Consider the following 16,417-nt stretch of genomic DNA (forward strand, 5'->3'; position numbering starts at 1 on the left):
TATACATCGGCACATGACCCTGAAATTAAGCACACATAAGAAATAAGTGAATTCATAAATGTCTAATATCTACTACATATATATATATATATATATATATATATATATATATATGAAAGTGAAACATTTGTTTAGATGTATATTGAAATTTTAATTATAAGCATTCAAGGACAGTATAAAACTGATAATCTAAAAATATATGTACGGCTGTATTTAAGATTATTCATTCTTTGACAGATACCCTAAAAATACATGATATGTTCCTCAACTGTGACTCTCCTCACCAAGTATGTGATATACTCATGAGTAGTTACAGATTGAGGTTTTATATTTAACTAGTAGCCCATTTGCAGGAAGAATCCTGCAAGTGGCCGCCGTTGCGGCCGCCACGCCTGCACCCGCGCACGGCTGCCACCCGCCCTGCTCCACCTGGGCTTTCCCTCTGGCAGCCACCTTACTTTCTGCTTTTCCTCCCTCTTCCTTCTAAGTTGTCTTCAGTCTTCACTCCTCCCACCCTCAGCATATGCAAATTAACCGCCATCTTTGTTGGGTAATTTGCATGCTCACCCTGATTAGCTGGTGGGCGTGGTTTTGGTTGGTGGGCGTGGCTTGGGTGTAGTGAAGGTGCAGTCAATTTACATATTACTATTTCATTAGGTAGGATGTACACGAGTGATGGTTAAAGGAATGAGTACCAAGTGATTTCTGAGTGATAAACAACTGACAATTTGTGCTTATCCTCTGTTTCTGCTTTAAGTAAACCCAAGGTTAAGAGCCAAGAAGTCAAAGCAGAGTTCAAAATCCAGCTCAGCAGCCACCTGTACAACCTCCAGCAAGTTCACTAACTCCCTGAGCTGGCTTTTTTATTTGTAAAATAGCACTCTATCTCATTGCTGTGGTGAGAGTAAATCAAGACAATGCATGTAAAGCACCCAGCACAGAAGTTGTTATTAATTTCAGGAGAGAAATGTTCATTAGACTCACATTTTATGCTTTGATCACAGGCCTTAGCATATGAGAGACCTGAGTTGGGTTCACAGATATGGAATTTTTTGTGTAATAAAATTCAAGCATTCCTATAAAAATCTAAATACTTGCAATAACCGATATTCCATAAAGGCCTCTAATCAAGGTTTTGTTTGCTAAACTCAATAATTTGTTTGAAGAGAAAGCAGATGTCTGGCCTTGCTTTTTGGAATGATTTTCTTCTGCTGATGAGAGTAACTGAAATTCGCCTTAAGTCTGGCAGCTGCACATAAACATAATTTGGCCAATTTTAGGCAACCTGTGGGATTTCTTCTCATCTTCTATGTAGCATTGTATTATTCTCCCTTTTTTTTTTTAAAGCCTTCGACAGCTCCCCAAGGCTCTGAGGACAAAAGTACAAATGAGACAGCTTGCCCAATTAGTCGAATCAGCCTCAGATATTGTACCCGCATATTCCCACCACCAGCTCATCAGCCACACGTTACAAATGAGGACTCTGAATGCCAGAAGGCTGAAATGACTTGCCCAAAGCTATATTGCTCCTAAGTGACTGAGCTAAGACTAGAATCCCAGCGTCTCATTGGCATCATCTCTGGATGAGGGGGACTCCTAATCTCAGAAGAACCAGAATGATCGCCTTCAAGCCAAGTGCTCATTAAAGGCCTCAATGAGGCTGAAACAAAATCGCAGAGCACTCACCTATCCACAGTCGTCAACTTTTTCCAGTGGTGAGATGTTTCCAGGGCCATAGCAAGTGCATCTTTTTGTTGGTGATCTCTCATTTATTTTTATGTACTTCATTTTGCTACTGTTAATGAATCGTAATGTAAGTATCTGTGTTTTCTGATAGTCTTAGGCTCTACAGGTTGAGAACCGCTAGCAGGGTCGCCTAAGACCATTGGAAAACACAGATATTTACATTACGATTCATAACAGTAGCAAAATTACAGTTATGCAGTAGCAACAAAAATAATTTCATGGTTGGGGGTCACCACAACATGAGGAACTGTATTAAAGGGTCACGGCATTAGAAAGGTTGAGAACCACTGGTAGACACTAAAGTTTGAGAAGAACCATCTTAAGCGCTGCGTGAAGAGCCTCACGGAAGCTGGAAGCCCAATTGTGTTTAGATTCCTTTCTGATGCTCTGGCTGGTTGCCCAAGGGAAAAATTTGTGAAATCCCTGGCATCGTTTTTTCTTTTGTTTATTTTGTTTTGTTTTGTTTTTGGTTGTCAAATGATCTTTAATTGAAACATCTTCCTTTGTAGTTCTTAACTAGCCCGACATTCCACAGCACCACTGTGGATATCATCTATGATGTCATGAGGGTGGCGGCCAACAACATTGCACCCCACAGACTGGCAGTCCCCAGGATCACTTTAATGGTTCCAGAGTTCTCTAGCTATAGGTGGGTGCCGCATCTGTCGGGCAAGGCTGACAATCTCAGCAAAAGGGGTATTTCCACGGAGCTTAATGGGTTTTTGCTTCTTTCTGTCTCTTGGTGGTCCTTTGAGGGCTTTGATGACCAGGGCAGAGGCAGAAGGCACTACTTCCATCTGGGCCTGTCTGTTCTCAATGGCCAGTTTCACTGTGATCCTCAGACCCTTCCCATCACCGGGTGCTTTGGCATGTCATCACCAACCTTTTTCGGAGACAGGCCCAGGGGGCCGATCTTGGGGGCCAGGGCAGACGGGGCACCCACATCCCCACTGGTGCACCTCAGGTATACGACTTTGATTTCGTTGGGGTTGAACTTCGGGGCATGGTGGAGGCAGCTGGTGTCCGATGAACCCGGATTCAGGATGACGAAGAAAGTTGCCCCTGAGCCTCCTCCGAGCCGAAAGCCGAAAAAGCCCTGGCGTAGTTATTGACACTTTTTTGAAACTCCACAAATGAGAGTTTCCTTCTCCCTTCTTAAAGGCAGAAGGAATTAGTTTAAAAAAAAAAACGGACAAAAATGTTTGGCTTCCTCTTTTGTTTTAACTGTAAAAGTAAAATTTATTTATTAGAGGAATTTTGGATATACATATAGAAAAAAGAAAATAAACCATTTGCCAGTACAGAGTGATAGCCACTATTTTTACCATCCAATATGTACATATATATGTATTTATTTAATCTTTTGAATAAATAATGCATTCATATAGTTATAAAATATGAAAAGCTATATAATAAAATTTTTGCCCATTCCTATACCGCATATGCTCAATGCCACCCCAATCCCAATACTTAACTACTCATTAATTTTTATACGTCCTTCAAGAGATATTAAGTATAATCACATAAACATGAGTATGTATGTTTTCTCCATTTTTACCAAAACTGATAGCTCTATTCTACAGTTTTGCATCTTATTCATGTTTTCACAACTACTAAAAGGCCTACATTTATGATACATTTTGTAAATTGCATTTCAATTTCTATTTTGCCATAATTTTCTCATGTATCTACAGAATCTTCATAAATGTTATTTGATACTAGAGGCCCGGTGCATGAAATTCGTGCATGGGTAGGGTTCCTAGGCCTGGCCGGCGATCAGGGCCCATCAAGGCCTTTTGGCTGCCATCCAGGGCCTTCCTTCCCTGGCTGATGGTTGCTGGCCAGGGCCTTCCTTTGTTCTGTGCCAGCCCCTGGTGGTCAGCACACATATAGCGATCAAACTCCTGGTCTCTCAGTCAAACTCCTGAGGGACACTTTGCATTTTAGCCTTTTATATATATAGATGGCCCCACAGTACTTCATTATGTAAATTTGCAATAATTTATTTAATGAGTGGAGGTTACTGATGCACATTTTGGCCATTTCCCTTTCCCCCCTTCAGTTACAGATACCTTTGTAGTGAAACTTGGTGCACAGATATCACCACACCTGGGTACTGGGGGAGCTAGACAAACATACTCAACTGCCACCAAGAGCCCAGAGCAGCCCATATTCTTTCCCTTCCTCAGTTTTGTTCAGTTTCTTTCGATTTGGGGAAATACTCTGTAACCTACTAATATTATCTCCCTTTTCTCTTAATATATAGAGGCATTTATAGCTTGTCATAAATAAGGCTTAACTATTATGTAAAATGATGGGAAAGGGGGAAAGAGCAGATAATACTTCCACCTGGCAAAGTGTTCATTCCATAACTGGTAAAAAAGGAATGAAATTACTTTGAGGTAAGTAGAAGTAGAAAAAATAAATAAAAAGAAAGAGAACCCCACCTAACTCTGAGAAAATGGCAAAGGAACATTCTTGGGAAAAGAACACCATACAGGAATCTGAACTTAAAACAGGTAGAAAAAAATATTGGAAAAAGAGAAGCTTTTCATTGAAAAGGTGTATTAAAAATCTGAATAAGTCAAATAGCAGAGGAAATAGGTTCGCAGAGAGACATGCATGGTCCACCGTCCATCTCTGAAGCAACAGGCTTGGAAAGTATCAAGCAGAACTGGTTCTTGGTCAGAAACTCTTTGAGATGGACTCACCAACCCGAGCAAACCCCTAATGCCATAGCTTACCTCCTGACAGAGTCTAGCAGGAGGCAGCTGACCATTGCAGTGTAAGATGATGATATGAGATTGGGTTCAGTTCAAGTTGCAGAAATACAGAGAGGAAAACATAATTTTAGAACTGTTGGGGAATGCCCATTCTTAGGGTGGGTAGGTGAGGATAGCAAAAGCCAACAAATTTTCTACTCTCTTCATTCCAATCCAATCCAATATGAAATTCAGCCTCAGAGAGCCAGTCAATCCAGGGTTAGAGGAAAACTGAAGCCTTAAATATTTGAGATAGATTCCAAAAGGAAGGGGGCTTCAGAAAAGACTTGCTGATTGGAGAGGTATACTATATGCACATCTATTAACTAGCACACTGAAATAGCAGAACTTGTAGGATGCATCATAAAGAACCTATAAGTGTGCTCCCTCACTATCTCACATGATCCATAGGAAATCTGCAACTTTGACCCATTGTAAATGGGAGTTCATTCACGCCCAAAATGTTTCCTGAGACTGCATATAGGTCAATCCAATCAGCATCTCACTCTTTGGATTTCTCAGTCATGAGTAGAATTCCTATGTACAATGTGTACCAGTAGGAGACCTGCTGGGTTCCAGAACCATTTTTTCCCTGGGATCCAGGGAAAGGTGTACTAGTACATACGTACAGCTCATAAAGTTCTCACAAAACCTTTTCTCATTTCCTACTCCAACTCTCTGCCATCCCCAACTCCCTTATAGGTTGTAAGTGTGTAGCTAAGGGCTGTAAAATGATTCTTGACCACTCCTTTGCAACTTATAGATTGGTGGTATGGCACCAAAATTTTATATGTAGTGTATTAAAATATAGTTAAATTTTAGTCATTTTTAAACAATTGATAGGCACATCTATAATAATAAAAGAATAATATGCTAATTAGAATGGACAGCTGAACCAACTTCCAGACGTCATTCCGGACATCCTTCCGGATGAAGCCATGGGGGTGGCGGCCAGAGCAGAGGTGGTTAGGGGCTATCAGGCAGGCAGGTGAGCAGTTAGGGGTGATCAGGCAGGCAGAAAGAGTGGTTAGGGGTGATCAGGCAGGCATGTGAGTGGTTAGGGGCAGTGAGGCAGGAAGGCAGAATGGTTAGGGCAATCTGGCATGCAGGTGGGTGGTTGGGGGCGATCAGGCAGGCAGGCAGACGAGTGGTTAGGAGGCAGTAGTCCTGGATTGCGAGAGGGTGCATGCTAGGCTGAGGAAACTCCCCCTTCCCGTGCCCAAATTTCATGTGCATATATAATTCTAGTGCATATATAATTCATATTCAAATTCACATCACTTTTAGAGTGGCATTTTTAGTATCTAAAATACTGAGAAACTTGTATGATATGTTATCCTATGAACAACACAGACTAGAAGGGTCTTAAATTTCCTTGAATTTTTTTTTTATGTTTAAGGGGTTGCATGTTCTGGAAGATTTAAACTTTCAGGTTGGAAGTGTATTTTATTTTCCAGAGGAAAACATCCATGCTATTTTCTAGAGGAATAAGGAAATGAAATGCCACAAGTGAGGAAACCATTTAGGTTGGGGATTGTGTATGTATGTGTAAATTGCGGGATGTCTATGAGATAAATCTGTGTGGGAAAATGTCATTTTGGGATTGCATTTTTATGTTATGAAAGAATGGGAAGGAGAAAGATGAATAATTGACCCTTGCCATTTTCCGTTTCTACTGCCTTCTCTCCCAAGCAGATAAAACACATAAATACTAAATGCAGACTGTAAAGCTGTACCTTGGCAGATGTGGATTATATTCTAAAGGGGCACATTCAAAGAGCATCACCCAAATCACTTATTTATTCTGCATCCCTTACACATACCTCAGTGCAGTTCTGCAATATTATCATGTACTTTAAGCAAATCTCCTATGCAAATTAGCTTGATCAAATTTTTAAGTTGGGGTTGGAGTATTATTAGTCTAATCTATATATATAAAAAGCCAACGACCAGACATAACAACTGGAATGATTGGTCACTATGATGCCCACTTCAGCCAGCAAACCAGCCTGATTAGGGGTGGGGCTGGCTGGCCAACCTCCTGCAGCCCCTCCCCCTGGCCGGCTCCAACCCCAATGGGCCCCCACCACCTGATTGACCCATAGCCCCTCCCCCCAGCCAGCTCTGCCCCACCATTACCCCCCCACACCAATTGTGGGTGGGACTGGCCGGCCAACCTTCCATGGCTCCTCCCTCGGCCACTGATCACCAATTGCCCCCCCCATTTGGGGGCAGGGCTGGCCAGCTCACTGCCCACAGCCCCTCCCATGGTTAGCCCCTCCCCCAATCAGCCCTCCACCCCAATTGGGGTGGCACCCGCTGGCCAATTGCCCATGGCCCCTCCACCCAGTTGGCCCAGCCCTGATCAGGCCCTGATTGGGGCAGGCTGGCCAGCCAACCTCCTGCTGTCTCCTCCTCCCAACAGGCCCAGGCCTAATCCACTCCAAGTGAGGCCGGGCTGGCTGGACCCCACACCTGCACAAATTCATGCACTGGGCCTCTAGAATAAAATAACTCTTCATGCTATGCTAAATGAAATAAGTCAGTCAGAAAAATACAGGAATCACATGATCTCATTCATAAGTGGGATCTAATTAACAAGATAAACTGATGAACAGAGTGGATCCATAGACATGGAAGCATGGAACAGAGTGTGGAATCTCAGAGGGAAGGTGGAGGAGAGTGGATGAGTGGGAGGTAACCAACTGAAGACTTTGTATGCATATAGGCATAACCCATGGATGCAGACGTGGAGTGGTGAGGGCCTGGGGTGGGGGGAAGAAGATGGGCTGGAGGGGGTCGATGGAGGAAAAAAGGGGACATATGTAATACTTTCAATAATCAAGATTTAATTAATAAATAAATAAATCTATAATAATAAAAGCATAATATACTAATCAGACCCGATGTCCTTCCATACATCCTTCTGGACAACCTTCCCAAAGAAGCTGGGGCTGTGAGGGAAGCCTGCGTCCTGGGTGCCAGAGGGAAGCCAGTGCTGGCAGCTGGAGGAAGGAAGGCCTACTCTTGCATGAATTTTGTGCATCGAGCCCTTAGTCCTATATAACAAAGAGGTGATATGAAAATTGACCATCATGCCATCACACAAGATGGCCACCCCCATGTGGTCACAAGATAGCCATCACAAGATGGCTGGCAGGGGAGGGCAGTTGTGGGCAATCAGGCCAGCAGGGGAGGGCAGGTAGGGGTGACCAGGCCAGCAGGGTAGGGCAGTTGGGGATGACCAGGCTGGCAGGGGAGGGCAGTTGGGGATGACCAGGCTGGCAGGGGAGGGCAGTTGGGGGCAACCAGGCCTGCAGGGGAGGACAGTTGGAGGAGACCAGGCTGGCAGGGGAGGGCAGTTAGGGGCAACTGGGCTGGCAGAGGAGGGCAGTTGGGGGAGACCAGGCCTGCAGGGGAGGGCAGTTGGGGGGGGGGACCGGGCCAGCAGGGGAGCAGTTAGGAGTTGATCAGGCTGGCAGGCAGAAGCAGTTAGGGGCAATCAGGCAGGCAGGCAGGCAGGCGAGCTGTGGGATCAGGCCTAAACTGGCAGTTGGACATCCCCCGAGGGGTCCCAGATTGGAGAGGATGCAGGCTGGGCTGAGGGACAACCTCCCCACCCCCCCCACCCCCCAGTGCACAAATTTCGTGTACTGGGCCTCTAGTAAATAAATGAAATAACTCTTCAGTTTAGAAGAGTCACTATGAATTTTCTCCAATATTAAATCTTCCTCAGTATAGTTCTAAAAATTAAATTTATGCCCTGGCCTGAGTGGCTTAGTTGGTTGAGCATCATCTTATGCACCAAGAAGTCGCTGGGTGGATTCCCGGTCAGGACGTATACCCAGGTTGTAGGCTTAAACCCCAGTAGGGGGCATGCAGGAGGCAGCTGAGAGATATTTCTCTCTCATCAATGTTGCTCTCTTTCCCTCTCTCTATCTCTCTCTCTAAAACCAGTAACACCAATAAAAAACATATTAAAATTAAATTTATACAAAATTGGTAAAAAAAAATACATTTCTTGTAGCATGGACTTTCCTCAGAGTACACCAGGGGTATACAGAATATTGAGATGCCCCAAGTATCTTGGGCAGGGAAGAAAGCTAGATGGAGAGAACATACATATACCTATTTCTGAGCAAACTTGAGACTAGCCCTGTCTGGGAGGGCCTGTGGAAGTAGCCAGGGGGAATTCGAAGGATCCCATGTGAAGTAGGGGCTGTGCATCAAAAAAGTTTGCTTTTTATTAGTATCCTCTCACGTGTCCCCAGACAGGGAGTGAGTGCAGAGGAGGGACGTTTAGGACATGCGTCTTTTCTCCTGGGCCCTGTTTCTCTATCAGGATCACTCACTTTTAAAAACATGTCCAGAAGGGCAGGATCCAATGGCATCATGGAGAGAGAAGAAACAAGATGAGACGGGCCCGGAACCCTAAAAGAAGAAGCCATGTCTTGTGCTAGCGTGAAAGGTGGGAGAAAAGTAAATGCTCCTCTGGGCTCCTTGAAGATGGGTAGAATGTCATCGCAAGTGGCCATTCAATAAATGTTGCTTAATGAGAGAATGGCTGAATCAAAGGCATGCAGCAGGCAGTCTGGCTAAGGCCTCAGCCCTGTCTTTCAAGGACAGCATCCGTTTCTCAGCGTGTGAACTTTGGAGGGCAGAGCCCGCCTGCGAGGCTTTAGCCTACCCTCCCCCTTGCTGCCTCGGGTGCCTCCCTCTTACCTCCTAGTAGCTAGGAAGGATTGCGCACTCACTCTGAGCCTAATAAAGGATTGTCTAGGATGATCAGATTAGAGTAACTTATTTGTAACCATTATAAATGTCTGAGAAATGTTGTGGGTACCATTTTACTTTTGGATTTTAAGAATTACATAGGATATGTGCAATTTAGTAAAGAGTAGAAAACAGATAAGTTAAAAAGAAGAATCACTCACTGTGGCACTAATGAGAGATAGCAAGATAACCATCTCTTTGTACAAAAATGGGATCACATTGTACATATTTTTGTGTCATGTTTTTTCCCCATTGTGACAAACCGTGAGCATTTTTTCCAAGGCAGAATTTTAGAAGTGCTCTATTAATGTGATGCCTTTCTCTTATGTCCTACTTTAACCCAGCTACAGCTTTAAAAAATAAACAAACTTGGTAGCTCTTTTCCTGCTCCTAATGAATCATTACCATGTATTATGCCTCCAGGATTCAGCAAACAGTGTCAGTTCTGCCTGTGACAGAAAAGAAATGGGCTCACCCAAATGGGGAAGTTATATTTGAAAACACAGCTAAAAATACACGGAAGGGTAGCAACATCGCAAGGGCAAGGTGAACTTCACCGGCACGTGAGGCGTGGGGAAATCTTGGCACAGACTCCATCCTTCCCCTCCCGCAAGCGGCTAATACAGGTGCGGAGAGAGGTTCCAGGAGAGGAAAAGAAGTGGCTCCATCTAACAGCAGCATTCGTTCAGAAAGATTGTTCGGGCTTTCATAAACCCATGACTGTGGTCCTAATACTAAACTCAGAATCAGAACCACGCCGTGTAAGCTTGTGAAATCGGAGCCAGGGGTGCTGCAGAGAAAACGGCACCTTGTCCAGCACTTAGAGCTGGAGGCACGGATGCTCCGGGGGACACCTGGGCATGGACCCTCTCTGCTCCCACCCACCCCAGCAAGGGGTGGCCCTATTGGTCAGACTTTGGTTCAATAAACAGAGAATCTGTGTTTTTCCTAAAGTGTACATTTCAGTGTTTTTTCGTATGTTCACAGGTTGTCCAACAATCACCACTACCTAACTTCAGAACATTCTCATCACCCCAGAAAGAGGCCCTGAACCCAACACAGTCATTCCGTGGCATCCACTCACAAATCTCCTCTCTGTCTCTGAATTTGCCTCTTTTGGGTATTTCGTATAAATGCGATCAAACACTTTGTGCCTTCTGTGTCTGTCTTTCACTTAACTTAATGTCGCAGCACATAACAGAACTTTATTATTTTTAATGGAATTCATTGGGTTGACATTGGTTAATAGAACTGTATAGATTTCAGGTGTACAATTCTGTAATACATCATCAAGTCTCCTTCCATTACCATTTATCCCCCCTTTACTCCCCGACCCCCTTTTCCCTCTGGTAATTATTACACTGTTGTTTGTGTCTATGAGTTGTTTTTGATTATTATTATTTTTTGCTTAATCCTTTCATCCTTTCACATTTTTCATCCAGCCCTGTAAACCCCCCTTCGTCTGACAGCTGTCAGTCTGTTCTCTTTATCTATGCATGTTTTTTTTTTTTTGCTTATTAGATTCCACATACAAGTGAAGTCATATGGTACTTGTCTTTTTCTGACTGATTTATTTCACTGAGTGTAATATTTTCCAGGTCTATCCATGCTGTTGCAAAGGGAAGATTTCCTTTTTTTTTTTTTTTTTACTGCTGAGTAGTATTCCATTGTGTAAATGTACCACAGCTTTTTTATCCACTCATCCACTGATGGGCACTTGGGCTGCTTCCACGTCTTGGCTAGTAAATAATGCTGCAATGATCATAGAAGTGCATATATTCTCTCAAATTAGTGTTTCAGGATTCTTCGGGTACATTCCCAGAGTGGAATCACTGGGTCATAAGGCAGTTTCATTTTTAATTTTTTTGAGATAACACCATACTGGTTTCTACAGTGACTGCACCAATTTGCGTTCTCACCAATAGTGCATAAGGGTTCCTTTTTCTCCATATCCTCACCAACACTTGATGTTTTTTTTATTTTTGATGATAGCTATTCTGACTTGTGTGAAGTGATTTCTAATTGTGGTTTTAATTTGCATTTCTTTGATGATTAGTGACGTTGGACATCTTTTCATATGTCTATTGGCCATCTGTTTGTACTCTTTGGAGAAGTGTCTATTCAGGTCCTCTGCCCATTTTTAAATTGGGCTGTTTGTTATTTTGGTGTTGAGTTTTATAAGTTCTTTATAAATTTGGGATATTAACGTCTTATCAGATGTATGATTGGTGAACATGTTCTCCCACTCAGCGGGTTGTCTTTTCATTTTGTAGATGGCTTCCTTTGCTGTGCAAAAGCTTAGTTTGGTGTAGTCCCATTTGTTTACTTATTTCTTTTGCTTCCATTGTCCCAGGAGATATATAAAATATATATTTCTATGAGAAATGTCTGAGATTTTATTGCCTATGTTTTCTTTTAGGATTTTTATGGTTTTGGTCTAACATTGAAGTCTTTAATACATTTTGTGTTTATTCTTGTGCATGTGTAAGAAGATGGTCTAGTTCCATATATGTTTTTGGATGTATCTGTCCAATTTTTCCAATACCACTTATTGAATAGAGTATCATTATCATGTTGTTTGTCTTTGCCTCCTTTGTCAAATATTAATTGTCCGTAAAGGCTTGGGTTTATTTCTGGGATCTCTATTCTGTTCCATTGATCTATATGTCTGTTTATATGCCAGTAGCATGCTGTTTTGATTACTATGGCCTTATAGTATCATTTGATATCAGGTAGCATGATTCCTCCAACTTTGTTTTTCTTGGCATCTGTATTTGGAGATTTTAATCTTTCACCAAGATTAGCCACCAAATGAAGTAGAAATCTTATTATGCTAAGCGAAATAAGCCAGTGAGAGAAAGATAAATATCACATGATCTCACTCATTTGTGGAATATAATGAACAACATAAGCTAATGAACAAAAATAGATCCAGAGACATAGAAGCATTGAGCAGATTGTCCAACCTCAGAGGAAAGGCGGAGGCTGGTGGGGAGATAAGAGATCAACCAAAGGACTTGTATGCATGCATATAAACACAACCCATGGACACAGACAGTAGAGGGGTGAGGGCATGTGCTGGGAGGTGGGAATGGCTGGGGAGGTCAATGGGGGGAAAAAGGATACATATGTAATACGTTAAACAATAAAGAACTTAACAAAAAAATCTACGTCTTAGAATTCCTTCTGTCCCTTAGGAACCATTTCAGATAAGGCTGTGGGGAATATGAAAATGAAACCACAAGTCAGAGTTGGGTGGGGAGACATCTAAATTAGGAAACCCAGTTTCTCTTCTCTTATCTGCATTCAATTTAGGGGGAAAAAAGAAAATAATATCCAATATTGAGAAAGGAGCATTTGAAATCTCCAACTATAAATGTGGATTTATCTATTTCTCCATTTGTTTGTATCAGAGTTTACTTCTTGAATTTTGAAGTTCTCTCTCCATTTTTTTTTTTTAAATCTCCACCCTAGGATATTCTTCCATGGATTTTTAGAGAGAGGGGAAGGGAGGGAGAGAGGGAAGAAAGGAAAGAGAGAAAGAAAGAAAAAAACATCGATGTGAGAGAGACACATTGATTGGTTGCCTCCTGCACGTGTTCTGACCAGGGTGGGGATGGAACCTGCAACTCAGGTATGTGCTCTAGACCAGGAATTGAACCCAAAACCCTTCAGTGCTCAGGCTAACACTCTAACCACTGAGCTACAGTCAGGACAAAATTGTGTTGTTTGAAACTCAGTTACTTATGAGGTATATGCAAATTCAGTATTATTGTCTTGTTGTTGAATTAACCACATGCAAACAAATGAAACTGGATTACAGTTTGTGTCCATGTACAAAAATCAATTCAAAATGGATCAAAGACCTCAATATAAGACCCAAAACAATAAGTTACATAGAAAAAAATATAGGTACCAAACTTATGGACCTTGGTTATAGAGGACATTTTATGAACTTGACCCCAAAGGCAAGGGAAGTAAAGACAAAAATAAATGAATAGTACTATATCAAACTAAAAATATTCTGCACAGCAAAAGAAACTGACAACAAAACAAAGAGGCAGCCAGCCAGATGGGAGATGATATTTTCAAACAGTAGCTCTGACAAAGGTTTAATACATAAATATATAAAGAACTCGTAAAACTCAATACCAAACAAACAAATAACCCAATCAAAAAGTGGGCAGAGGACCTGAAAATACACCTCTCCCAAGAAGACATACAAACAGCCAATAGGTATATGAAAAGATGTTCAACTCATTGGCAATTAGGGAAATGCAAATCAAAACTACAATGAGATACCACCTTATGCCTGTTAGAGTGGCCATTACCAATAAGATAAGCAATAACTAGTGTTGGAGAGATTGTGGAAAAAAGTGACCCTCATTCACTGCTGGTGGGGATGTAGACTGGTACAGCCACTATGGAAAGCAGCCTGGCAATTCAAAATATTAAGAATAGAGCTACCATATAACCCAGCAATCCTCTCCTGGTTATACACAAAAATTTTATATGAAAAAAATTAAAAATCATGTGTTCACAAAGATATATGCACCCCTGTGTTCATTGCAGCATTATTCATGGTGGCCAAGACATGGAAACAACCAAAGTGCACTGCGATAGAGCACTAGATAAAGAAGATGTGGTACATATATACAATGGAATGCTACTCAGCCATAAGAAAGGATGAAATAGCACCGTTTGCAACAACTTGGATGGACCTTGAGAACATTATGCTAAGTGAAATAAGTCAGTCAGAAAAAGCTAAAAACAATATGATTTTACTCAGATGTGGGATATAAAACTGAAACTCATGAACACAAGCATCAGTGTGATTGCCAGAGTGAAGGGGGTGGGGAGAGCAGAAGGTGACAGAAGATTTGACTTTGGGTGGTGGGTACACGGTGAAATATACAGATCTTGTAACATAGAAACCCACACCTGAAACCTATATGTTCACATTGACCAATGTCACCCCAATCAATTTAATAAATTAAATAAAAGAATTATAAGAAAATACTGTAAACAATTATATGGCAAAAAATGGGATAATTTGGAAGAAATAAATAAATTCCTAGGAGCATACAATCTTTTAAGACTGAATCAAGATTAAGAAAATCTCCTTGGACAGTCTGGCTCAGTTGGTTGGAATGTTGTCTAGTGCACCAAAAGGTGGTGGGTTCAATTCCAGGTCAGAACACATACCCATGTTGCAGGTTAGATCTCTGGTTGAGGTACATGTGGGAGGCATCCAATCAATGTGTCTCTCTCATATCGATGCTTCTCTCTCTCCCTCCCTTCTTCACTCTTTCTTTAAAATCAATAAAGATATATCCTCAGTTGAAGATTAAAAAAAAAAGAATAAAGAGAATCTAACAGACCAATTATTAGCATTGGCATCAAATCAATAATAAAAAAACTCCCAAGAAATTAAATGCCTGGACCAGATGGCTTAACAGGTGAATTTTACCAAACATTCCAAAAAAGAACTAACACCTATCTTTCTCAAACTATTTCAAAAAATTCAAGAGTAGGGAAGGCTTCAAAGCTCATTTTACAAGATCAGCATTATCCCAGTTTCAAAACCAGAAAAGACACTACAGAGAAAGAAAATAATAGGTCAATATTCCTGATCAACATAGATGCAAAAATCTTCTTTATGCTGTTCTCGCACCAACTTTACCCACTGTAAAATTTTATTTTCCTGTTGAGTCGGTCATCATTCTCTTTCCTGTCCCACAAAAGAAAGACACTCAGGTCTAGTAAAAGATGTTGCTCTCTATGGGACAAGTTTAAGTTAAAAAAAGCAAGCCCTCATCTTAAACTGTGTGAAAAAAAAAAGAGAAACTTACAGAGAAATGGGACACTATTAAGTAGGGAATTAGTTCTTGTTGCAGCAGGAAAAGGTTTTAGAAAATGAGAAGTCCGCAAATTAATTAACTTAGTAAATGCTTTCCAGAGCTTAGAAATATCTCAAGAAAAAGAAGAAGGAGGAGGAGGGGAGAGGGAGGGAGAGGAAGAGGAAGAGGGGGAGAAGGAGGAGGAGGGGGAGGAAGAAACTCAAGATTTTGGAGCGGAGTATTTGATCAACAGTTCACTAAGGATATGGGTGTAAGGAAGAACCAAACAACAGTACCCCTAGATTAGAAATTCCGTGAGGATCTCCAGCTGGCGAAACCTCCATTGTGAGACAAGACTGACTAGATAGAATGGCAGGGAAGAAACAGAGTAGTGGACAACATAGCAAGAAAGTTGAGAATAATTGTTTCCTCAAAAAATACTCTTTTACCTTTCTGTATTGTGCAAATATTCTAAATTAAGTATGAACAGAGCATGAGGCTCTGTTTACATTAAAATGAAGTGCATATTTTTAAATAAAATTTAAAAGTTCACTAAAAAATTAGTTTACAATTGTCACTTCAGAAGGCAGATCTTGTAAATATCATCTTTTCTTGGATGACCTGTCATATTTTTTCAATCTCTTTTCTCACTTAATTTTGTTACAGAATCAGGGAAACCCTTTTGAATTAAACTAATACGCAGGTAAAATTGGATGAATTTTGTCTCTAGGGTGAGTGGGTCCATCTTCTCTCCTAAGACAAAAAAAAGTATTTTTTTCCAGGGGGAAAAGAGACCAAATGTCAATTTTTATAACAATGTGTGTGCAGGCTGGGAACCTAAATTTGTCTATTATACTGCCTCCAAAATCAGGTCTTGTGACTACTTGTGTTTGGCCTATCAAGTTGCTACTGTATTTACTGCCAATCAATGTTCAGAGTTTACTAGGGCATTAATGGATCTTGATCTCAATTCTTCAGACTCGTCAGCCATTATATTGCACAGTCTTAGCGAAAGTTATTCATCATCCCTAGTAGTCATAGAGCACAGCACACTCATAGACAATAAGGAGATATGGAAAAGCTAACATAGACTCCTGTCAGTCTACTTTTCAGAAGCAATTACTATTATTGGGCTCAATTCCGCTGGTAGTACGGAGAGTTGTTCACTCTGAAATAGCAGCGGAATAGATAGTTACATGTCTGTGGGGTTTGCATTTATTCCTGCTTTTCCTCTAAGATGCATTAAGAACAACAATGAGAATAACTCTAGTGACTTCCTTTGAACACATTAACTTT

General features: G+C 41.4%; 1 pseudogene; it reads right to left on the reverse strand.

The window, feature by feature from the left end:
• Positions 1-2,258: 2,258 nt before the first annotated feature.
• The window catches only part of LOC114234338 (60S ribosomal protein L12-like), a 40,473-nt pseudogene continuing 26,314 nt past the window's right edge, over positions 2,259-16,417 (reverse strand).

This window comes from Eptesicus fuscus, chromosome 13 (assembly GCF_027574615.1).
Source record: "Eptesicus fuscus isolate TK198812 chromosome 13, DD_ASM_mEF_20220401, whole genome shotgun sequence".
NCBI classification, from domain to species: domain Eukaryota; kingdom Metazoa; phylum Chordata; class Mammalia; order Chiroptera; family Vespertilionidae; genus Eptesicus; species Eptesicus fuscus.